The following is a 27649-nucleotide window of genomic DNA, read 5'->3' as shown; positions in this document are numbered from 1 at the left end:
GTGCTTTATCTGAAAACTACCTTGAGCAGTTAAACAGAGAACCAACTCTTGGCGATAACATATTGGACCTTCTTGTGACAAACAGACCCGAACTATTTGAAAAAGTTAACGCAGAACAGGGAATCAGCGATCATAAAGCGGTTACGGCATCGATGATTTCAGCCGTAAATAGGAATATTAAAAAGGGTAGGAAGATTTTTCTGTTTAGAAAAAGTGACAAAAAGCAGATTTCAGAGTACCTGTTGACTCAACACAAAAGTTTTGTCTCAAGTACAGATAGTGTTGAGGTTCAGTGGACAGAGTTCAAAACCATCGTACATTATGCGTTAGATGAGTATGCGCCAAGCAAGATCATAAGAGATGGAAAAGAGCCACCGTGATATAACAACCGAGTTAGAAAACTGCTGCGGAAGCAAAGGGAACTTCACAGCAAACATAAACATATCCAAAGCCTTGCAGACAAACAAAAATTACGCGAAGCGAAATGTAGTGTGAGGAGGGCTATGCGAGAGGCGTTCAATGAATTCGAAAGTAAAGTTCTATGTACTGACTTGGCAGAAAATCCTAAGAAATTTTGGTCTTATGTCAAAGCGGTAGGTGGAGCAAAACAAAATGTCCAGACACTCTGTGACCAAAATGGTACTGAAACAGAGGATGACAGACTAAAGGCCGAAATACTAAATGTCTTTTTCCAAAGTTGCTTCACAGAGGAAGATTGCACTGTAGTTCCTTCTCTAGATTGTCGCACAAATGACAAAATGGTAGATATCGAAATAGACGACAGAGGGATAGAGAAACAATTAAAATCGCTCAAAAGAGGAAAGGCCTCTGGACCTGATGGGATACCAGTTCAATTTTACACAGACTACGCGAAGGAACTTGCCCCCCTTCTTGCAGCGGTGTACCGTAGGTCTCTAGAAGAGTGTAGCATTCCAAAAGATTGGAAAAGGGCACAGGTCATCCCCGTTTTCAAGAAGGGACGTTGAACAGATGTGCAGAACTATAGACCTATATCTCTAACGTCGATCAGTTGTAGAATTTTGGAACACGTATTGTGTTCGAGTATAATGACTTTTCTGGAGACTAGAAATCTACTCTGTAGGAATCAGCATGGGTTTCGAAAAAGACGGTCATGTGAAACCCAGCTCGTGCTATTCGTCCAAGAGACTCAGAGGGCCATAGACACGGGTTCACAGGTAGATGCCGTGTTTCTTGACTTCCGCAAGGCGTTCGATACAGTTCCCCACAGTCGTTTAATGAACAAAGTAAGAGCATATGGACTATCAGACCAATTGTGTGATTGGATTGAAGAGTTCCTAGATAACAGGACGCAGCGTGTTATTCTCAATAGAGAGAAGTCTTCCGAAGTAAGAGTGATTTCAGGTGTGCCGCAGGGGAGTGTCATAGGACCGTTGCTATTCACAATATACATAAATGACCTGGTGGATGACATCGGAAGTTCACTGAGGCTTTTTGCAGATGATGCTGTGGTGTATCGAGAGGTTGTAACAATGGAAAATTGTACTGAAATGCAGGAGGATCTGCAGCGAATTGACGCATGGTGCAGGGAATGGCAATTGAATCTCAATGTAGACAAGTGTAATGTGCTGCGAATACACAGAAAGATAGATCCTTTATCATTTAGCTACAAAATAGCAGGTCAGCAACTGGAAGCAGTTAATACCATAAATTATCTGGGAGTATGCATTAGGAGTGATTTAAAATGGAATGATCATATAATGTTGATTGTAAGTAAAGCAGATGCCAGACTGAGATTCATTGGAAGAATCCTAAGGAAATGCAATCCGAAAACAAAGGAAGTAGGTTACAGTATGCTTGTTCGCCCACTGCTTGAATACTGCTCAGCAGTGTGGGATCCGTACCAGATAGGGTTGATACAAGACAGAGAGAAGATCCAACGGAGAGCAGCGCGCTTCGTTACAGGATCATTTAGTAATCGCGAAAGCGTTACGGAGATGATAGATAAACTCCAGTGGAAGACTCTGCAGGAGAGACGCTCAGTAGCTCGGTACGGGCTTTTGTCAAAGTTTCGAGAACATACCTTCACCGAAGAGTCAAGCAGTATATTGCTCCCTCCTACGTATATCTCGCGAAGAGACCATGAGTATAAAATCAGAGAGATTAGAGCCCATACAGAGGCATACCGACAATCCTTCTTTCCACGATCAATACGAGACTGGAATAGAAGGGAGAACCGATAGAGGTACTGAAGGTACCCTCCGCCACACACCGTCAGGTGGCTTGCGGAGTATGGATGTAGATGTAGATGTAGATGTAGATCACATAGTGTACATGTAAGTATAAATACTTGGGTGTATTGCTTCAACTAGCCATAAGTAATCATAAACAGTAAATGTATGTAACTAATATTTGTAAGTATGTAACTGATATTTAATTGTAATTTTGAGTGTGTTTTTCACTCATAAAGCAAAGCTGGTTTATTAATTTCATTAACTGTACTTTACACGTTGACAAGGCCAATCGTATCAAAATATACTGAACAGCAGATGATAAACATTCTAAACATAAATTTTGCTTACATTTTACGTTATGTTAAGCAAGAAATTAAATATTCAGTAATGTTAAGAGTTCTATTATCATCATTAATTTTCTTTCCAGTAAGCATATTTTTGCTGTGTCTATTTCTTGTGATCCATTGTTGTGTCTTCAGTTCATTGTTTGTGCCTTCTCTTCCAATCATCTAGCAGTCACATCCTTTCTCTTCCCTATTATGTATCTGTAAGTAATGGTGTTCATGGTGTCATTTCCCTTTCACATATGTCTGATTTACTTTTCCCTATTGTCTTTATCACTGCCGGTAGTTAGGTGTCTTCTTGCATTGATGCCAGGTACTTCTAAACCCTACCCATGTACAAACATTCAGCACTTTTAATTAAACTCATTCCTGTTTGACGAGTTCTGGTGTATTTCATTCTTGAACATACCTGTTTATATTTAACCATTTAGTGTCAGATTTCTACAAATGAAGTCACTGAAGTTCCAACACCAAACTGCCATTAAATCAAGTCCATTAATATTCAGCTTCAAAATTATTAGTTAATAGGATAATTCTCATACAAGAATGTAATATCGTACTCTTGATTCTGAGGTAATAACAGGAAATGAGAGTGTGACATACAGAGGTGCGATGCTCAAGGCAATGTGTGAGCAACTGCAAAATTACACTTATTTGAAAGACACAAGCCCAGAAATTCACAAATAGATTTGTGGTATGAATAGCCACCCACTATATGACACATCTCAGTATTTCGAGCCTCCCTCCCTACGGTCGTGCATAGCGATCAGCAGTCTTGTCTTCTTTGGTCAGTGTTGACCGCTCTCAACACTGGGAATAGAAGCAACAGCTGGTCTACACTCTCACATGTCATCCCATTTGATCTTTGCCATTCTCCTCTACACCCTTAATGAGCAGCCCATTACCACCATCTGTGCAATTCCAAGATCTTCTCTTAGTCCTCCATGACAATAGGAAGATGTAGCATTCCTCTGGTCTCCCAATCACATAGGGATCGTGGGAAACTAATCTCGTGGATCGGCTCACTGACGAGGCTACTGGGAAGGACGATCTGGAAATAAAGATGCCGGTATACGATATGCAGAAGAGACTCTGTCACTGACTCTTAGCAGCACGAAACAGAGAATGGAATGCCATGGCCACAACCAGTAAGTTATAAATACCAATTTTCAGATACACCAGGGACATTTTTTAAAATACAAATGAATCTTTCGGCTGTATTTAAGGGCCTTGCTTTATTTGCTGTGGATCTCACTACCATGCGATGGCTCAAACCCGCCGATTTATAGTAAATAAGGTTGGCTTTAAGAAGCAGTGCTTCTTGATAGGGGTTTAAAGGTGGTATTGTTTCAAAACTCATAGCAAATAAATCATGGTCTTTAAACACAGCTGAATCACTTTTCATTCTTCAAAACCAAATAAATAAAATAAAATAAAACTAACCTACAAAAAGTCTAAGGCTATGCGGTGGTCATTCCTCCCACCATCTTACGGTGAATCCACAATCTTCTGCCACCTTCTTATTGGACATACCAGTCGCACCTACAGATGCATTCTGCATGAAACTGGCCCACAGCATTGTGGCTGTGGCACATCCCTGAATGTCGCTCACACCCTACTGGGAGAGCCCCACCTTTACTTCTACACAGCGAGCTTTGCAACTGGCCGAGTCACACCCGGAAATCCTCAACTGATGGTGTCCTCTAGTTGATGATGTTCTGGCAGTGAATCAGATTTTAAATTTTACCTGTCAAGAGTTATAATGAGGAGTGGTTGGCTGGTTGTGGACACGATTCTCTACCAAAGATGGGGTGGATGTTGTAATTGTACTTGAATTACGTAACCATTACGGCACCTCACCTCAACCTCTCGATACCAGCAATATTCTACTGTGTTTCTGTAAAATAGTTCACATATTTCTGTGACAACATTCAGATTTGATGTCATTAATGTAGAGGTACTTCGATACATCGATATGTATATATTGCAATGATATTATTCTTATGTGTATTCTTTCTTTTGTCACTATGATCTTTGACGTTCTTGTAACTCTGATTTTTGGGCACGTAAGCGGTTATTAGAGAGTCAAGCTTTGGTCGTCATGTTGAAAAGACGCAAATTGTAGGCAGTTTATGAAATGTGAACTTTAACAGTGAAGAATATATTTTCAAGTATGTTTTATATTGTGAAGTGATGTTGCAACAAAAGTAATAAAAAAGGACTGTAACTTAAATTCAGAGTGCTGATTACTTTTTTACATCACCATTGTCCTAAGTTGCAAAAGTTTAATCTTCAAGAATGGTTTATGAAACACATCTATAAAACTTTTGAATATCGCAGAATAACATCTAGGCCTCTTTGCATCCAAGCTTGGAATCGTGACTACCTAGATTTTCAATGATTGAGCTGTGAGTTCACAACGAGACCAGCGTGGTAAACACAAAAAGATGAGTGCCTAGTTTATCCATTATTTCAAGAAATGACTTTATTAACTGTGCTCTAATGACACCTGCCACATAATATAACTTTGTTGTTGCCCGAAAATGCAAAATTTAGCAGCGTGAGCAACACTACAATCATAATGTTGTTAGAATGTGCACAGCAGAACAATATCCTGGTGAGGACACGGTAACTTCTTTACTTTCGTTTATTAATTCATTCAACTTAGCTCCACAATATACCTGGCCAGAAGTTGCTGCCGACAGGCACGAGGATGAACACAACACAAATAACTCCCTAATTAATGCATCCAACTCGCACAATCATTCAAGTGTGCTTCGACCTTCGCGCAACATTGACATTGTAGCAGCATGTGTAGCAATGGCCAGAGGCACCAGGATGTGAGCTGCTTACATGGTATTGTGCTGACTCGGTGTGCTGACTGGATGGCGGTCATGCACATGCAGCATGTAGTGTAGCTGTGGCACATTACAGAGCAAGGCAGCGATGTCTCGTTCTTCGTATTAGGTAGCAGTGACACGGTGATAGTCAGGGTGCTGCCCAAAGTTGACCTCTGGACTGGCGAGTGGACAGTGTTGGCTTCCCGGGATTTGCTGACAGGTGGAGGACTGCAGATCGAGCCACAGTGGCTATGGTGACAGCTTATACACTGCTGTTACCTGCTGTCTGTGTAGCAGTTAGTGTGTCGTGCTGAAATATCCTGAATGAAGGCAATGACTGGCTGTCATAACCAGCAATGGGTCAGGCTGTGGAACTTGCTGTTGACTGGCCCGGTTTTGCCATGCAGGAAGGCTGTGATGCTGAAGAGCCTCTTGTCCACTCAGTACCATGATTGTCGATTACATTACAGCCTGATTCTCCATTGCTGTCTCTGAGCCTCGCTGTAACTTTTCCCTTTAGAAAATGTATTGCATACTTCGGTTAAAAGCCTTCATTGTTATGTTCCTTCTAACTGCAGGACAGTGGTGAATGGTCAGCTCCATCATTTTTTAGCCCGGGAAGACTTCTGGCTACTCCTGGATGGGGGGCTTGTGTGCCCCTTTGTAGTGTTTAATAAAAAAGAGAACAAAAGAAGAGGTTCAAAATGTGGGAAGAAGTGGTGAATAAAAAGGGGTTTTAAAATTCTTAATGACTGTGAAAAAGGGAAAGAATGAAATGCAAATCAGACTTCGTGATTCAGAAAGCTATTGTTGGGGTGGTCCTTGTGGTGTTTCTGAGCAAGAGTCAAACCAGTTTCCACTACAAAAATTATTTGAAAGAGAACAGAGAGTAACAAAATGTGAGTAACAGGGGGAAATTACCTAGATAAGAGTTCATTACTTACCAAGTTAATATGTCTTCTCTCGTGCGGCATCCAGGTCTTGTTCTCCAACAATCTCCTGCTTCATTTCTGCATGAAAAAGTCGTAGCTGCTCCAAAATCTTGCAGTAAATTTCATTGTCCAGGAATTACTAATGTCTATGAATTAAACCCAACTTGATATTGAATGCAATGTATTTTATGGCTGCTTCCATCCTCCAAATTTCATAAAAGCTTCCACAATATAATATGTCTGCACATCAATAAATTTTTATGTCTTAATCAGACCTAGACTAATGAATATGTTTTTACATCTGAATCATACCAAGGCTAGCGAATAAGTGAAGTTAAGCTTCCACTCTCGAGAGACAAGAGCGGGTAGAAAACAAAAAGAGTTACCATTTTTGTACCTTCATTTTCTTATAAATATTTTCTCTGCCATCGAGTGCTCATACAGCTGTGACGGTATAATTTATATCTGAGGGAACGAGTGTAGCACGATGAAATTCAAAGTCCCACTACACCCTGATATATCTATTCAGGTTTAATAATAGCTTTCATAATCAATAAAATATTTTCTCGATTTCTGATGACATTATCAATTTGTAAAACTACCATCATTTTTGTCAGCGTTGCAAGCGACCTTTTTCAGGGTGTTTTGAGTTAACAAAAACACCCTGAAGGGTGACTGAAACATCGGTATTTTCACGTATTGACAATGCGGTCACAAATCCAGGAAAAAGATTATTTACTGTGACAATGGCCACAAAAGCCTACGTTTATAAATAGCTTTTGTCTTAACTGTTTTAAAAATTTGTTTAAGGGCTACTATTTGATCATATAGGTGAACACAACCCGTGCGACTGTTTCTGAGCTCTCACTAAAAATCCTGCAAAACATGATCTTGTTCACACCAGCTTTCAAGTCCCCTTAAGGACTATATCAAACTAATACTTGATCCTTGATCTCTTCTTGGCAAGTCAAACAGAATATGCAGAGTTACTGTTTATTTCAAACCAGTAACAACTAAAGCAGGAGAACTGTTTTATTGAAGAAAGTTAACATAGAAACTGAAGAGATTGGTGGGAGAAAGTGCTAAACTTCAGTCTAGTTGCCACTAGTCTGATGACATCATTTGTTGCATTTTTGAATGTACTATGTGCTGGTAAGAAGTAGTTCCCTGTTCACCGCAAGAAAGTACTGTCTACTATACAAATTGTTTTTCTTATTGTATTGATGTTCTTGTCTTCGAACTGAACCAACATATAGCATGCAATACCTCAAAAAAACACTTTTGTGGGTTAGCACTCTTTTTTCACCAACCCCTCCAATTAAGTCCTAATAAACTGCATTCCAAGAATTTTTAACATCGTACAGCCCTGTCAGCAACTGTGATAATTGAACATGTAACAGGTCAGCCTTATTTGCAAATAGAAACCAATATTTACCTAGGTTTCAGCCAAAATAATTTGACCTTCTTCGGAAGCCAGTGACACTAAACTGCTGCATGCCAAAGTTTGGTCATGTCTAGTATAAAACTGTAGCACTGTAGTAACCAGTCATAAATCTACATTATGGGCTCAAGAGAAACAGCAGGCCCAACTGTGCAGACAAGGTCAGTGGGCCGCGAGAGCAGCTGTGTTGCTGATGGTCATGCGCATGCGGGCGTGGGAATATAGATACATAACAGTAGCTACCTCTACATTAGAAATTGGATTAATATAACCATTAAAACCTTTAATGGCATAATATGTAGAAGAACTTACTTCTGAGGAGAACGATACACCTACAACAGATACACAGCCCATAAGAAAGACCAGCAATTTTGAATACAATACTCAAACTTTATCTGGTTAATCAATAAACATATGTGTGGCTATTTACAGGAATGCTCTGTAATATCAGAGAGAGTACATCAGTATGTCTAAGCATCAGTAGAATTTTGCACAGAGCACAACTTAATCATAGCTAACACTTGGTTCAAGAATCATAAAAGAAGGTTGTATACATGGAAGAACCCTGGAGATACTAAAAGGTTTCAGATAGATTATGTGATGGTAAGACACAGATTTAAGAACCAGGTTTAAATTGTAAGACATTTCCAGGGGCAGGTGTGGACTCTGACCACAATCTATTGGTTATGAACTGTAGATTAAAACTGAAGAAACTGCAAAAAGGTGGAACTTTAAGGACATGGGACCTGTATAAACTGACAAAACCAGAGGTTATACAGAGTTTCAGGGAGATCATAAGGGAACAATTGACAGGAATGGGGGAAAGAAATACAGTAGAAGAAGAATGGGTAGCTCTGAGGAATGAAATAGTGAAGGCAGCAGAGGATCAAGTAGGTAAAAAGACAAGGGCTAGTAGAAATCCTTGGGTAACAGAAGAGATACTGACTTTAATTGATGAAAGGAGAAAATACAAAAATGCAGCAAGTAAAGCAGGCAAGAAGGAATACAAACGTCTCAAAAATGAGATCGACAGGAAGTGCAAAATGGCTAAGCAGGGATGGCTAGAGGTCAAATGTAAGGATGTAGAGGTATATCTCATGAGGGGTAAGATAGATACTGCCTACAGGAAAATTAGAGAGACCTCTGGAGAAAAGAGAACCACTTGCATGAATATCAAGAGCTCAGATGGAAACCCAGTTCTAATCAAAGAAGGGAAAGCAGAAAGGTGGAAGGAGTATATAGAGGGTCTATACAGGGGTGATGTTCTTGAGGACAATATTATGGAAATGGAAGAGGAGGTAGATGAAGATGAAATGGGAGATATGATACTGCGTGAAGATTTTGACAGAGCACTGAAAGACCTAAGTCGAAACAAGGCCCCGGGAGTAGACAACATCCATTAGAACTCCTGACAGCCTTGGGAGAGCCAGTCCTGACAAAACTCTACCATCTGGTGAGCAAGATGTATGAGACAAGCAAAATACCCTCAGACTTCAAGAAGAATATAATAATTCCAATCCCAAAGAAAGCCAGTGTTGACAGATGTGAAAATTACCGAACTATCAGTTTAATAAGTCACAGCTGCAATATACTAACGCGAATTATTTACAGTCGAATGGAACAATTGGTAGAAGCTGACCTCAGGGAAGATCAGTTTCGATTCCGTAGAAATGTTGGAACATGTGAGGCAATACTGAACCTACGATTTATCTTAGAAGAAAGATTAAGGAAAGGAAAATATACATTTCCAGCATTTGTAGACTTAGAGAAAGCTTTTGACAATGTTGACTGGAATACTCTCTTTCAGATTCTGAAGGGGGCAGGGGTAAAATACAGGAAGGGAAAGGCTATTTACAATTTGTACAGAAACCAGATGGCAGTTATAAGAGTCGAGGGACATGAAAGGGAAGAAGTGGTTGGGAAGGGAGTGAGACAGGGTTGTAGCCTCTCCCCGACGCTATTCAATCTGTGTATTGAGCAAGCAGTAAAGGAAACAAAAGAAAAGTTCGGAGTAGGTATTAAAATCCATGGAGAAGAAATAAAAACTTTGAGGTTTGCCAATGACATTGTAATTCTGTCAGAGACAGCAAGGGACTGGGAAGAGCAGTTGAACGGAATGGACAGTGTCTTGAAAGGAGGGTATAAGATTAACATCAACAAAAGCAAAACGAGGATAATGGAATGTAGTCGAATTAAGTCGGGTGATGCTGAGGGAATTAGATTAGGAAATGAGGCACTAAGCAGTAAAGGAGTTTTGTTATTTTGGGAGCAAAATAACTGATGATGGTTGAAGTAGAGAGGGTATAAAATGTAGACTAGCAATGGCAAGGAAAGTGTTTCTGAAGAAGAGAAATTTGCTAACATTGAGTATAGATTTAAGTTTCAGGAAGTCGTGTCTGAAAATATTTGTATGGAGTGTAGCCATGTATGGAAGTGAAACATGGACGATAAATGGTTTAGACAAGAACAGAATAGAAGCTTTCGAAATGTGGTGCTACAGAAGAATGCTGAAGATTAGATGGGTAGATCACATAACTAATGAGGAGGTATTGAATAGAATTGGGGAGAAGAGGAGTTTGTGGCACAACTTGACTAGAAGAAGGGATCGGTTGGTAGGACACGTTCTGAGGCATCAAGGGGTCACCAATTTGGTACTGGAGGGCAGCGTGGAGGGTAAAAATCATAGAGGGAGACCAAGAGATGAATACACTAAGCAGATTCAGAAGGATGTAGGCTGTTGTAGGTACTGGGAGATGAAGAAGCTTGCACAGGATAGAGTAGCATGGAGAGCTTCATCAAACCAGTCTCAGGACTGAAGACCACAACAGCATGTAATTTGACACAATATACATTAATGTACATTGTCCCATTATATTTATATTTATGGGATTATACACCAAACTTATAAAAAGGTCCTTGGAAACCTAATACTTAGCTTTACACTTTTTCAGAACCATGATTTACATATTACACTTTTTTAAGTTACTACCTGTATGTGCTGCTATTCTTACCCAGTTTCTAACTACCCTACACAACTTTTGTTTAATGCTGTCTTCATTGCTGCTACTATTGCAATGTTAATTCAAATTCATCTACTTTTAAGTTTTTATGCGCTGCTGTCTTTACAGATGATTAGACATATTGATGTACTCTCCACGATATTACAGAGAACTCCTGTAAATAGGCACTCATATGTTTATTAATTAATACAATAAAGTTTGAGCAATGTATTCAAAATTGAGAAATAATTTTCCCGAGTAATAACTGGGCTTTCTTACGGGCTCTGAATCTGATACAGGGGTATCGTTCTTCTCAGAAGTAAGTTTTTTTACATATTACGCCATTAAAAGTTTTAACGGTTATATTAATCCAGTTCCTAATGTAAAGGTAGCTACTGTTATGTATCTAAATTTCCACGGGCACATGCGCATGACCATCAATGACGCTCGACACACAGCTGCTCACTGCAGTTAGTTCCGGTGCAGCTCTCACAGCCCACCGACCTCGTCTGCGCAGTGGGACCTGCTGATCCTCTTCAGCCCGAGTAATGTAGATTTATGACTGGTTACTGAGGTGCTACAGTATTATACTAGACATGACCAAACTTTGGCATGCAATTGTTTAGTGTCACAGGCTTCTGAAGAAAGCTTCCTTGGCAATACGTGTTCACTGCTACTGGAACATTGACAGAAAAGATGTTATCATACAAACAGTTTAACAGAATGGATTAACTTCACAAATCTGTTTCATTCTTACACATATTACATTGCCAACCATTCATTTTTTTGTCAGCAGGTTTGAAAACCAATAACCACTTAAGCAAGCTTGTAAACTGCTCACCTTATGTCTGTGCTGCACCCTTACACTGTGAACAACAGCACTAAGCAAATTTTAGGAGATTTGAGATGTGAGAAGTTATTTCTAGTTAATATTACGGTGCAAAAATCATACTGTGGTACACATGGAAACAGCCTGTGGCTCTAAAGTATTACTCAAAATTAAAAATTCCTTTGTAGCAAAATGTGATGATAGTTGTCTCATACAAGTAGAGAAAACACCAGTAGCTACAAAACTAGTGAAGAACACACAGCATCTGGAAATCACTTCACATTTCATACTGCATACACATTAACTAAGCAAAACTTATTGTATACGCTTAATTTCGATGTTAGCCAGTTGCATCTTCTTCACCCTGCACCTGCTCCAGCTTTACGTAAATATTCAAATTATTCTCATTTGACCCATTCCAGTTTTTTAATTCTGGGTCTTCCTTTACACAATTACTTGAACTTAAGGTTGCAGCTAGATCTATGAGAATCTGAAAAAGAAGTAAAAACAAAATCATCTATACCTGGTTACATAGTTTTCTAACACATCTATGTCAAAAAGTTACGTTAACATCTATTCTTTCTACTTTGTAATTTCTTATGGTCATGCTTCAAAAATTGCCTACAGATGATAATTCATTTACAATACTAACAAACCACAACTTCCTTATTGTAAGGTAAAAACTGTCTAGCTTTGATTCATTAACATTTTTCTAACTTTTCATTTAATTTTACAGCTCTACCACTCCGTGTATTTGATAATTTTTTGTGCTTTAATAATGAAATAAGGACAAAAAGGTGAATGGTCTAGGGAAGAGCGATAAATAATAGAGTAATGTTGGTAGATGAGATGGTAAAAGAAAGCAACAAAGGTTCATTCTAAAAGTAGAGTGTTTATTTCTTTGGAAATTATTATTCAACATTATTTTAAAACATATTTTGATACCTCAACTATCTTTAAGTTTGAATGATGGCCAGGCATAAACATCTACTGTAACACTCCAAAAGCTTTCCTATGCCTCGTGCATACTCTAAGCCACTGAGTTGTTGAACCTGTCACTGACTTTCTCTTTCAGTTTGTTGTCATTTCCATACTGCTTTCTGCCCAAAAAAATCCCTCAATATGGGAGAAAAGATGGTACTCACTTGAGGTCAAGTTCAGGCTATACACATTCAGCAATTTCCTACTTAAGCTGCCAAAGAGAATTCTTTGTCTATCCAGCAGAATGCAATTGAGTATTATCGTGAGGATACACACTGCCACCAGACAAAAATTCATGCCAATTGTTTTGAATGACGCGGTGTGATCAATGAAGGGGTTGACAGGAGGCCACTGCATTTTATGGTCTCCCCTCTAGCCATCGCCCTTTCTATCCCAAAACATGGTGGACATAACCTTGTAGATGGTCAGAATTTACATTAAGCTTTTCGTTTTCTTGGGGCTCACAAATGAAGCCGTTACACTGACTTACTTTGTTTCTGGACTTTTATGCAAAACCCAGCTCTCATCACCAGTAACAAAGCACTTCAAAAACTCCTTGCCACTCATGTCATACCTAGTGAAAAAATTCACAGCAGCTCCCATTTCTTGTTTTTTGTGTTTACCTGCTAAAAGTGGAGGAACCTATGTGGCACATACTTTTTTATAGCCATGTCACCACTAACAGTTTGATAGGGAACTATTAGCAAAATTTCAGGAAAGCAAAAGGTTACGCCATCAGTAGGAAACTGTCAACCCTGTGAATTCTTCCTTCAATCCTCGATTTGAGTTCTTCACTCATAACTGAAGATCTGCCTCATCGTAATCCATCATGGAGATTTGTTCATCTGCCATGAAACACGATGTATCAAACTCGATTCAATACTTTTCTGTAAACTCTGTTGTTGTTGTTGTTGTTGTTGTCGTCGTTGTCTTCAGTCCAGAAACTGGTTTGCTTTCCTATACTGTGCAAGCTTCTTCATCTCTGAGTAACTAGTCCAATCTATATCCTTCTGAATCTGCTAAGTATATTCATACTTCGGTCTCCCTCTACGATGTTTACCCTCCGTGCTTCCCTCCAATACTAAATTGGTGATCCCTTGATTCCTCAGAACTTGTCCTAGCACCTGATCCCTCCTTCTAGTCAAATTGTGCCATTGTGCCACAAATTACTTTTCTCCCCAATTCTATTCAGTACCTCCTCATTAGTTATGTGATCTAATCTTCAGCATTATTCTGAAGCACCACATTTTGAAAGCTACAGTTCTGTTCTTGTCCAAACTATTCATCGTCCATGTTTCGCTTCCATACATGGCTACACTCCATACAAATACTTTCAGAAAAGACTTCCGGACACTTAAATCTATACTTGATGTTAACAGATTTCTCTTCTTCAGAAACACTTTCCTTGCCACTGCCAGTCTACATTTTATATACTCTCTACTTCAACCATTATCAATTACTTTGCTCCCCAACTAGCAAAACTCATTTATTACTTTAAGCGTCTCATTGCCTAATCTAACTCCCTCAGCATCACCTAATTTAATTTGACTACATTCCATTATCCTCGTTTTGCTTTTGTTGATGTTCATCTTATATCCTCCTTTCAATACACTGTCCATTCCATTCAACTCTGCTCTTCCAGGTCCTTTGCTGTCTCTGACAGAATTACAATGTCATCGGCAAACCTCAAAGTTTTTATTTCTTGTCCATGAATTTTAATTCCTACTCCAAATTTTTCTTTTGTTCCCTTTACTGCTTGATCAGTATTGAATAACATTGTCTCACTCCCTTCCCAACCACTGCTTCCCTTTTATGCCCCTCAGCTCTTACACCTGCTGTCTGGTATCTGTACAAATTGTAAATAGCTTTTCACTCCCTTTATTTGATTCTTGCCACCTTCAGAATTTGAAAGGAGTATTCCAATCAACATTGTCAAAAGCTTTCTCTAAGTCTACAAATGCTAGAAACGTGGGTTTGCCTTTCCTTAATCTATGTTCTAAGATAAGTCGTAGGGCACTGCCTCGCGTGTTCCAACATTTCTGCGGAATCCAAACTGATCATCCCCAAGGTTAGCTTCTACCAGTTTTTCCATTCATATGTAAAGAATTCGTGTTAGTATTTTGCAGCTGTTAGTTATTAAACTGGTAATTTACACATCTGTCAACCCCTGCTTTCTTTGGGACTGGAATTATTACATTCTTTTGACGTCTGAGGGTATTTCGTCTGTCTGATACATCTTGCTCACCAGGTGGTAGAGTTTTGTCATACGTGGTTCGCTCAAGGCTATCAGTAGTTCTAATCTCTGGTTATCTGTCTGTAACTTTCGATAGGACAAACTTTCTTGCATTCGGAAAACACATTACACTAAGAACCTCTCACTTGATAGGATTATAAATTTTGGCACACATTTTAAAATCACACCAATAAACAACTAATAACAATTCCTGCCCGCTTTTAGTGTCACACTGCTGCCAACAATTAAGGAGGCCCAAGATATAGCGGCACGGATGGGGAAAGAATTGCACATCTCATCAGATAGAAATGCACTTAAGTTTTGGAATGGCCTTCTCCTGCATGGATAGAGGGTGGAGAAAGCCAAGATAGCTGTAACAGAGAAAACTATGGGGAAACTTGAAGCTGAAGTCAGAGCCAGGACTGAAATGCGGCCACAGTCAGACAGCAGGTGCCGGTGACTGAACTGTGTGATCAGCTCCCTTATGGTCTGACCGAGAGCACCGAAATCGGGCCTCGGGCCACAGACACTGGCCACAGCTGGCAACGGCCTTGCTTAATCGGCACCCCTCAGTGGCAAGGGACACGTCTGTGACACCATTCCGGGTGTCAGTGCCACAGGACCACTCTTCAAGAAGCCACTACGGCTCAGCTGACTTCCACATCATTGACAGGCACTGCCGATTACGCACTGCCCCAGCCATTGCCTTTTTACAGCTGATTTTCACTGACACCGAAACGTAGCACATTCCGCAACTATCAGTGAATGGAAGTATCATTTAGCCACAGCTGTATCTGCCTGTCAGTCTCTTCGACCAGCTGGGCAGTGACTGACACCTAGTCTCTGTCAATCAGCTCTGCCTCCACTGGGTTGTAAATAGAGGCGTCTGCCAGTCTGCCCAGCCCAGGCAGTCCACTTTAGCATCACTGTGACAATGCGAGGAGACACAGTAGCCACACGTCACCACAGCGTGGCCACATCGTGCCGTCTCAGCCTGCCTCACATACCGGAATGCCAGCGCAGTGCTCTGTCTCACTGGCAGTGTGTGCACGTCGTGTGCCATACGTCGACACCTGCAGCTAGAGTGCCAGAATATTATGAGGGAATTCTGGGCCACGCCAGAGAGCGGCATGCACTCTTAAGACTGTCTGAACTGAATGAATGACTAAAGAACTAGTAAAGAGTTGGTGTATCTTCACTAGGAACCACCTCTACAGCTGTCCACATCCCCCCATCTTCGGCAAAGAACCTAGCGCACACCCACTTGTAACGTTAGAAGCAGCTGATCTTACTGCTGCAGGATGGACTGAATCTGACAGGTCCTCTGTTGGTCAGCACGAATGTTTGACAGCACGGACAGCTGTCAGGCGGCCTACGACAGGTGAGTTGAGCACAAGTAAATGTGACTAGCAAACTACGAGGCCCAGCAGTCACCAGGATTTTTGCAGGCAGAAAGACACGATTGTGGGACGGGGTAAGGTGAAGGGAATAGTGGCTTGAAATGTTGTCACTAATATAATTTTACTGAAAATACATAAACTTCATTGCAAATATCCTAGAGGGAAACCAATGACAGTTTGCGAATCGCGGCGATGGGACAAGTACATTGGTCATAAATCCATGTCTGAAGCTTTAATAGTTAAAAAGTTACTAATGTTATTACCATTATTGTTTATAGTAAATTGTAACAACTGAAGCCATCACAAGTCACACTCATAATACAACAGATGAAAGAGGATAATGCCTGCAATTTAATGAACAGATTATTTTTCTAACTAAACAAATACACTACTGGCCATTAAAATTGCTACACCACAAAGATGACGTGCTACAGATCCAAAATATAACTGACAGGAAGAAGATGCTGTGATATGCAAATAATTAGCTTTTCAGAGCATTCACACATGGTTGGCTCTGGTGGCGACACCTACAACGTGCTGACATGAGGAAAGCTTCCAACCGATTTCTCATACACAAACAGCAGTTGACCGGCATTGCCTGGTGAAATGTTGTTGTGATGCCTTGTGTAAGGAGGAGAAATGTGTACCATCACGTTTCCGACTTTGATAAAGGTCGGATTGTAGCCTATCGCGATTGTCGTTAATTGTATCGCGTCACTGCAGCTCGCGTTTGTCGAGATCCAGTGACTGTTAGCATAATATGGAATCGGTGGGTTGAGGAGGGTAAAACGGAATGTCGTGCTGGATCCCAATGGCCTCATATCACTAGCAGTCGAGATGACAGGCATCTTATCCACATGGCTGTAACAGATCGTGCAGCCACGTCTCGATCCCTGAGTCGAGCTCAGAGATCGTGGCTGCGGTTACCCTTGACCCTGCATCACAGACAGGAGCGCCTGCGATGGTGTACTCGACAACGAAACTGGGTGCACGAATGGCAAAACATTATTTTTTTCAGATGAATCCAGGTTCTGTTTACAGCATCATGATGGTCGCATCCGTGTTTGGCGACATCGTGGTGAATGCACATTGGAAGCATGTATTCGTCATCATCATACTGGCGTATCAGTGGGCGTGATGGTATGGGGTGCCATTGGTTACAAGTCTTGGTCACCTATTGTTGGCATTGGCGGCACTTTGAACAGTGGACATTACATTTCAGATGTGTTACGACCCGTGGCTCTAACCTCCATTCGATACTTGCGAAATCCTACATTTCAGCAGGATAATGAACGACCGCACGTTGCAGGTCCTGTACAGGCTTTTCTGGATACAGAAAATGTTAGACTGCTGCCCTGGCCAGCACATTTTCCAGGTCTCTCACCAATTGAAAACGTCTTGTCAATGGTGGCCGGGCAACTGGCTCGTCACAATACGCCAGTCGCTACTGTGGTATCGTGCTGAAGCTGCATGGGCAGCTGTACCTGTACACGCAATCCAAGCTCTGTTTGACTCGATGCCCAGGCATATCAAGGCTGTTATTATGGCCAGAAGTGGTTGTTCTGGGTACTGATGTTTCAGGATCTATGCATCCAAACTGGGTGAAAATGTAATCACATGTCAGTTGAGGTATAATATATTTGTCCAATGAATACCCGTTTATCATCTGCATTTCTTCTTGGTGTAACAATTGTAATGGCCAGTAGTGTACAAAAAATGTTATAAACAATTTACACAATGGAAACTCCAGGTAGGGATATCAACAATGTAGGAAAAGACAGATTGCTACTTTCCGTAAAGAAGACACGTTAAGTTTCAGACAGGCACAATTAAAAGAAACTCTCGTAAATCTTTTGGTCGCAGCCTTCATCAGTAAAGGAGAGACACACCATTCATACACATAAATGGGCACACCTCATGCACAGCCAACTCTAGTCATTGGCAGTCGTGTGCATGAGGTGTGCTTGCTTGTGTGTATGAATGGTGTGTTCTCTCTTTTACTGATGAAGGCTGTGGCTGAAAGCTTTATGTAAGTGTGTTAATTGTGCCTGTCTGCAAACTATTGTGTCTTCTTTATGGTAAGTAGCAATCTTTCTTTTCCTACATAGTTAAACATAAAAGGGATTTATATAGAAAGTTAAAATGAATCTGTTTTGAGCAATGTTGTTATCTTTCAGGATTTCAACTGATAGATCCAACATCAGTAAGACTATTATTAAATTTGTTTGCAAATATCTCACAGTTAGTATAAGGTTTTGGTATAAACACTGTTATGTTGTATTTTTGGGCTATAGAGTAACAGTATATGGGCACGCTTAAAGTTAACAGGCATACAGTGCCCACACACTGGCGAACAGGAGGATATGTTGTATCAGTCAACTATCTTTTCCTCTTGTACACAGCACTGATAGAGAAACAGGGATGTTTTCCAATGTCGGATAGAAATAATATACATGGAATATGCACCGAGGGCAGCTGAAGTCCTAATCTTGTCTCATATCCAACATCATTTTTTAATTTATATACAGATAATGAGGTCATTTCTCCCACAGGCATATCGCCAGTATTTACGGAAGAAGATCCAGAAAGATTTAGTGTCATACAGAGGTACAGCCTTATTAGGTCCTGTACTGCAGCTATGAAATGGTGATAGATGTTCTACCTACATCTACATGACTACTCAGAAATTCACATTTAAGTGGCTCGCAGAGGGTTCTTCAGACCACCTTCAGATTCTTTCTCTACAGTTCCACTTTTGAAAAGCACATGGGAAAAATGAACGCTATATAGGTTGGTGACAATAAAATATTTTCACATTCAGAGGAGAAAGAAAGTTTGTGACTGAATTTTTGTGAAAAGATCTTGCCACAGCAAAAGATGCCTCTGTGTCAATGATTGCCATCCCAACTCATTTACCATATCCATGAGACTCTCTCCCTTATTTTGCATTAATAGAAAGCGAGCTGCTACCCTTCTTTGAAATTGTTCAGTGCCCTGTGTCAGCCCTGTCTGGTATGGATCCCACACAGCACAGGAATACTCCACAAGAGTCTCTTTAGTAGATCTGTTGCACCTTCTAAGTGTTCTGCCGATAAACCACAGTTGCCGGTTTACCTTGCCCACAGTTGTGACTGTTCCAACACAAGTTGTACATAATTGTAATTCCTAGGTATTTAGTCGAATTAGCAGCTTTTAAATTTGTGTGCTTTAGTGTGTAATTTAAATTTAAAGGATTTATTTTGTACTGATGTGGATGACCTCACACTTTTCCTTATCCGCAGATAACTGCCAATTTTCGCCCCAGTCAGTTATCGTGTCTAAGTTATTTTGCAACTGATTTTATGTTCTCGTGACTTTACCAGATGGCAAATGACAGCATCATCTCCAAACAATCTAAGAGGGCTGCTCAGATTATCTCCTAAATTGTTTATGTAGATTAGAAACAGCAGGGGACATGTAACACTTCCTTGGGGAACACCAGATACCACTTCATGAAATATGTAACAAAAAATACCTCACCTGAACTACGCGCATACTATACAAATTCTCCAAAATATTAAGAAAAGTAATAAAAGCAGCAAAAATAATGCATAATGATGAAATCATTTATAATTTAGCTAATAAATCAAAGGCTATGTGGTGTGTAATAAAAAAAGAATGTGGAGAATACAGACAATCTTGCAAAAATATAACACTATCACATAAAAATAAAAAAGTAACAAACCCCTTAGAAGTAGCCAACACATTTAACAACTTTTTCACAGGTGCTGATAATATATTACAATCAAACTTTAAGAGCACCCAGGCAAATGAATATAAAAGAAGTGCATGTAGAGGATCAATGTACATCAGTTCTGTTTCACAAGATGAAGTAGCTAAAGCAATGAAAGGACTAAAAAATTCCAAATCGGCAGGTATTGATGGTATACCTGCAACAATGTTAAAGAAGAGTGCATCAAACCTAACTGAAGTACTCACACACTTATGCGACTGCTCACTTCAGGCAGGCACTTTCCCCGATGTGCTGAAAACATCAAAAGTTATTCCTGTATATAAAAAAGGGGATAAAGACAATGTAAATAATTAGACCCATCACAATTTCCTCCTGCATCTCTAAAGTGCTGGAAAAAAGTTATGTATGACAAACTTATGAAATTTATAAATAAAAACAGAATCCTGTGTAATGAACAACATGGATTCAGAAATAAGAGGTCAACGACAACTGCTGTCTATGAGTGCGTCAATTCCATCCTAAACCTGATGGACAAAAAACAGGATACAATAGGAGTATTTATTGACTTATCAAAAGCTTTTGACATGGTGGACCATAAAATTCTGCTATCAAAGCTTGAAAGATATGGTATTCGAGGTCTGTCCAACAAGTGGATCAGTCCCTTCCTGACTAATCGTAAGCAGGCAGTGTGCATCAAGCACACAAATATTGAACTAAAAACTGTATCTAATCACTTATCTGACTATAAACAAATTAAATGTGGTGTACCCCAAGGATCAGTAATGGGACTCCTTCTGTTTCTTTTGTACATAAATGATCTAAGCTTAAATGTTGATGCACACAAAACAATCATATTTGCAGATGACACCATGATTCTACTAAAAGGAGATGACAATGATCAGTTACAGCAGACAGTAAACACGGTCAGAAAACTACTTAGCAGCTGGGCACAGAGTAATCAGCTTGTAATAAACAGTAAGAAAACCATTGCTCTAAAATTCCTCAATGTTCCTAACAAGGACATGTTTATGCCATCAGTCTCTATCAATGATGAACCAGTTGGTAACAATACTGAAACCAAATTAGTAGGACTTTGGCTGCAGAGTAACATCAGATGGAATAAGCATATTGAATATCTCAATGCAGAACTGAGCAAAACATGTTACCTTCTTTGTTCATTAAAATCATGCCGTAGTGAGAAAACAGTATTGAATGCATATCATGTGTACTTTCATTCTCGTCTTAGATATGGGGTCACTTTCTGGGGAAACTCTAAAACAGCTAATAGCACTTTTAAACTACAAAAAAGGGTCATTACAATCTTGTTTAAGAAATCTGGTATTCCTCCAGTACCATGTGTATACATTATGGAAACCCTTTTGTTCCTTAAATTAAATAGGCAAGGACCGGAGACTGCAAAAGAACTGTGATATACACAGTCACTTTACCAGACAAAATAGAAACTTACATATGACTCAAACCAGCACAGCACTGTGCCAAAAAGGTACTTTTCACGTGGGAGTTAAGCTTTATAACAAACTTCCTGAAAACATAAAAGCTATCACAGAGGTCAATACATTTAGAAAATCTCTAAAGTCATATTTACAGCATCACTGCTTTTACTCCATTGAAGAATATTTAAATTTATGAAACGTGTTATATAAATACTTATGTGTAAAGTGTATTATTGTAACCTTAAATATGTATGCCTTGAAATGACTTTCAGCCTGTATATGTATAACTTGACTTGTCCAATGTCTTATGCATAAGCTGGTATGTAGACAATAGGACCAATAATTACAATACAATACACTTCTGGTTTACTTTATTTTCCTCTTTTACTATGTACTGTAGACTTTCTGAGAGGAAATGTTGAATCCAGTCACGCAGCTGAAGCTATACTCCATATGCATGCAAAAGTTTGTCACGAACGGTGTCAAAAACCTGGAAATCTAGAAATATGTAAACAATTTTAAATCCATTATAGATAGCACTCATTACTTCATGAGAATAAAGAGTTAGTTGCATTTCAGGAGAACAGTATTTCCTGAATCCGTGCTGTGTGTCAATAGACCAGTACTTTCAAGGTAATTCATAATGATCAAACACAATATATCTTCCAAATCCTCCTGAAAATTGACGTTAGGGATATGGGTCTGTAATTCAGCGGATTACTCCTATTTCCTGCTGATATGAGAAGAGAGAACATCAGTAGCTACAAAACTAGAAGAACGAAGAGCATACAAAAATTGCGTCACATTATGTTGCATCCACATTAACTGGGCAAAATGTTTTGCCCAAGTTTTATTTCACATTTAGCCACTTGCCTATTATTCACCCAGCATCTACTATAGCATTTACATAAATACATTGTTCTGACTGGCTCCCACTTCAACTTTTACTTCTGGATCTTCCTTTACACCATTACTTGCCTTTGAGATTCGAAATAGATTTTTTAAGAATCTGAAAAAGAAGTAAAAAAGTTGTCTAAATCTAGTTACATAGTTTTTCAACGCTTCTGTGTAAAAAAAATTATGTTTACAGCCACTGTTTCTCTCTCTCATTTCTTGTGCTTATGCTCTGAAAATTATGTAAAGTATATGTCATCCATCTTGTCTAATAGCAAACTTATTTAATTTTCTCATGCCAGGAGCTCCTTCAAATAAAATACCTGTACAGCACTGAAACACTGTAAGTTTGAGTTCAGCCAATACCATATTCTTGCACGAATTTCATTTTGTGGACCCTCTGAATCAAATACAAAATATCAAACACAGACTGCACCCAATTCCATTTCCTATTCCACAGCATGTGTAATACTACCATCTGCAACTTCCCAGTGATGATATTTGCATTTGTTTGCTCCGATTGAAATTAATTTACAAAGCCACATATATCCCAAAAAAATGGTTCAAATCAGTCCCCTACTACAACTTAGAACTACTCAAACCTAACGACATCACACACGTCCATGCCCGAGGCAGGAATCAAAGATGTGACCACAGCAGTCGTGCGGTTCCAGACTGAAGCGCCTAGAACCGCTTGGCCACACCGGCCAGCCCACATATCCCAAATATACAAAGCTTACAGCAAAGTGTTTTTTTGTTTTATAATGTCATGGCAGAAACCTATGAAACTGACAAGCTTTGAAGTTTTCCTTGCACAGTTGTTGAAGGAATTGAAAATCACCATTTTCTATAACAAACTGGCAAAAAAAAAAGTTTTTGGTCATAAACAGCCAATTCATATGTCAAACTCATGCAGCCACACACCGAGACTGAGACAGATGGTGATAAAGAGTAGGTCAGACAACACAATGAATTCTGACACATGGAATTATCCCAATGAAGAAAATAGCCACTAGATTTCCTCATCGATTGTCACACAGGTCTGGAATGACAGCTATAGGGACAAAGAATCACTTTACTGAAAATCAGTTCAAGCAGTAAAGACCATTTGATCTGATGGCAAACCAGCTCAGTTCAAAATAGGTTAGTCCAAGGAATACATCACTCTGCTACCAGCAGCTTATCACAGTTGGCTGGAGGGGACTGTTCATTGCAATTGTCTCTATTGAGATCGAAGTTGAATGTGACTGAAGTTACCTGCTTGTGTATAACATGTCCAGGTGAAACCAAGTTAATTACTGGATATTTTTAACAGCCACCTAATTCTGCTGTGACTGTCCAAGAGTTATTCAAAGAAGGTCTATGTCCAGTAATGTGTAAATACCCAGATCATGCAATGCTAGTTGGAGGAAATTGTAAACTACTGAGTACAGAGTGGGACATCAATGGATTCATTGCAGGGGGTACAGATCGAAAGCTGTATGAAGTACTTTTGAACATGTTTTCTGAAAACATATCTTGAGCAGCTAGTTTGGCAGCCGATGTGCCATGGAAATATTGTAGACCTTGTAGCTACAAATAGGCCAGATCTTATCGAGAGTGTCGGTATAGAAACGGGGATTAGCGAACATGGTGTCATTATAGCAACTATGGTTATGGCTATGAGAATGTTTCTGCTAGGTAGAGCAGATAAGCAGTTGTTATATCCCACTTAGACAGTGAACTGAAATTACATAGTTCCACTAAGAGAGATGAATAGGAATTATGGGTAAAGTTTAAGCAGACTGTAAATCATAGTCTGGACAACTATGTGGCTAGTAAGTGGATTAAGGACATAAACTGCCATGGTTTAACAACAAAATTCGGATCATTATGAGGAAGCAGCGGTTGTTGCACTCTCAGTTTAAAAGAGAACACACTAATGATGACAGGCAAAAGTTGGACAGATTTGTGTATGTGTGAAAAGATTTAAGTGCAAAGCATGTAACAACTACTATCATCGTACCTTAGAAAAAGATCTGCCAAAGAACCCAAAAAAATTCTGGTCTTATGTAAAACAGCTAAGCAGGTCTTTGTCTTCCATCCACTCACTTATTGACCAGCCTGGTACGGCACTTGAAGATAGCAAAACGAAAGTCGAAGTTTTAAATTTCATGTTTAAGAAACTGTTCATGCAGGAGAATCATGTAAACATACTATTATTTGACCAAACACACTCCTATATTGATGACATAATAATAAGCACCCATGGTATAGAGAAACAACTGAAATAGTTGAAAACAAATAAATCACCCAATCCAGATGCAATTCGGTTTTATGAAGAGTACTTTGTGGCATTGGCTCCTTACCTAGCTAGCATTTATCACAAATCTCTCTCTCCCTGTGCAAAGTTCCAAGCAATTGGAGAAAGTGCAGGTGACATATGTATATAAGAAGGGCAAAAGAAAGGACCCAAAAAATTACAGACTAATATCCCTAACATCTGTTTGCTCTACAGAATCCTTGAACATATTCTCAGTTTGAATATAATCCATGTATCAACAAGGTTTCAGACAGCATCGCCCATGTGAAACTCAACTTGCCCTTTTCTCACATGGTAAACTAAGAATTATGGATGAAGGGCAACAGGCAGAATCCATATTTGCAGATTTCTGGAAAGCATTTGAGACAGTGCTCCATTGCATGCTGTTAAAGAAGGTATGAATATGTGAAACAGATTCAACAAATATGTGAGCGGCTCAAAGATTTCTTGAACCCAGTATGTTGTCCTCAATGGCGAGTGCTCATCAGAGACAAGGGTTATCGTCAGGAATGCCTCATGGAAGTGTGATAGGACCGCTGTTTTTCTCTGTATACTTAAACAATTTGGTGGACAGCACGGGCAGCAATCTGTGGTTGTTTGCTAATTATGCCTTGGCGTAGAGGAAGGCGTTGACTGACTAGGATACAAGATGACTTAGACAAAATTTCCAGTTGTTCTGATGAATGGCAGCTAGCCCTAAATGTGGAAAATTGTAAGTTAATGTGGATGAGTAGGAAGATCAAACCTGTAACGTTTGAATACAGTATTTGTAGTATTCTATTTGACACAGTCAAGTCGTTTAAATATCTGGGTGTAACATCGCAAAGCAATACGAGACAGAACGAGCATGTGAGAATCGTGGTAGGGAAGGCGAATAGTAGACTTCTGTTTATTGTAAGAATTTTAAGAAAGAGGTGTTCACCTGTAAAGGAGACTGCATGTAGGGCATTGGTATGTCCTATTCTTGAGTACTGCTCAAGTGTTTGAGGTCTGCACCAGGTCAGATTCATGAAAGACATTGAATCAATTCATGGGCGGGCTGCTAAATTTGTTACCAGTAGGTTCGAACAATATGCAGGTGTTACGGAGATGCTTCAAGAACTCAAACAGGAATCCTTGGTGGGAAGGTGAAAATGTTTTTGAGGAACACTACTGAGAAAATTTAGAGAAACAGCATTTGAAACTGACTGCAGTACGATTCTATTGCTGCTAACACACATTTTGCGTAAGGAACACGAAAATAAGATACGAGACATCAGGGGTCATACAGAGGTATAGAGAAAGTTGTCTTTCCCGAGCTCCATTTGCGAGAGGAACAGGAAAGGAATGGACTAGCAGTGGTACAGGGTACCCTCTGCAATGCATCGTATAGTGGCTTGTGGAGTACCGATGTAGATGTAGAATAAAGCAATCCAAGCAGTCTCGAATAAATGCAAGTGACTAACATTTTGAAAGAATGCTTGTTTCAGTTGCGCATATAACTATGGTCTTACACTGCCAACGTCCACCGGTTTCCAAATTACAATACACATGTCATGCACATGTGATGACCTTCCTGAAGGGAAAAAAATCCTGCCAAAATTGACAGACGTTCTGCAAGCAAGTACTGTGTCAATCTCAGTTCTTGTTGCTCATCCCTGACAACCAGGAATCAGTGCACAGAAGCAGCTGGGTTGGTACAACATTCCTCAACTACCAGAAGCAATTTGGTACATCTCCACACTGTTGTATATTGAACAGTATGCAAGATGTAAAGGTACATCCACACAGTGCTTTTTGTCTGTTCAACTTTGTGCACGCACTTCCATTCCCACACATGGAAGCATGCCTGCGTATTTGTGCATGCATAATTTGTTCAGAATGGAATCCATGATTCACTTTGCATTACTTCCCGGGCTAGGTGGGAATCTTGTGCACTGTCTAGCAGATGACAGACAGATGGTACCCGTGTGTGTTTGATCATGATGTGTGTTGAAGTTATGCTTTAAGGCAATTTGTATGGAATCATGCCTGTTGATTACACCGATCCTGCCTTGGAGGCGGTTAAGTGGGAGATGGTAGTGCAAGACTGGATGCACACGTAGTTTATGTATCAGCCGATAGAGGACAATATTGAATAGAGGACTGATTTAGTTTTGACTGTGCCCACCGGAGTGCACTAAAGTAATAGAATGTTTTTCGTAAACTGTTCTAGTATTTTCATAAAGTGTTATTATGTCTTTTTGTGTAGGTAAAATGTTATGAATGTGTTTTAGCAGTATGAATGATGCGTGAGTGTGGTTTAAGGTTAAAATGAAGATAATTGTTTAACGAGTTATGTAGTGGCATTTAGTGTGGGAACATTTCGAAGAAGTATGGATACGGACAAATGGGATTTTCATAGAATAGATTTGTAAAGTACGTTTTTGGTAAAGGGAAAGTTAATTCAGGTATAAATAACAATAGTAAATAACTTTATGCATAAACAAAACTTCAGCATATTAGATAATTATGTCGGTAAAAAGTGCAGTCATTAGTTTTACTATTTTGCGATTGGTTACTGATGAAAACTGCGGACTGACATGGCAGAGTGTTGTTTTGCTATTGGCTGACCAATAGTAAAGCAATATTCTTCGCACGCCTTTCTCTGCAGGTAGAGGAGACTTGGAGTATTCTAGAGAGGAGTCGGAGCCTAGCCATGAAACAGTTCGGACGTGTGTAGTAGTAGTAGTTCTGATGGAAATGAGAAGTTGCCGGATCTAGCAGTGTTTCATACATCAAAAGTGTGGGAAAGTGATGGCATAATTATTCCGATGGGTGTGTAGAAATTTTGGAATCTTTAAGTGAATTTTGTGATGAGAAAAGACATGTATTCCGCATGCTGTATTGAGCAGGTCGGTGGCTAAAAACTGTGACTGCATTTGGTACCGACAGACTTAATATTTGGCGAACAATCTCAATCAAAAACAATCTGTATTTTTGTAGCTATTACGTTTTTGGGAAATACAACACCATAAACTTGCTAACATGAGTGAAAGGGATTGTGAGTGACTGTGTTAAGACTAGCACGGGCTT

Source organism: Schistocerca cancellata, chromosome 11 (assembly GCF_023864275.1).
Source record: "Schistocerca cancellata isolate TAMUIC-IGC-003103 chromosome 11, iqSchCanc2.1, whole genome shotgun sequence".
NCBI classification, from domain to species: domain Eukaryota; kingdom Metazoa; phylum Arthropoda; class Insecta; order Orthoptera; family Acrididae; genus Schistocerca; species Schistocerca cancellata.
Note: the sequence above shows the minus strand (reverse complement) of the source record.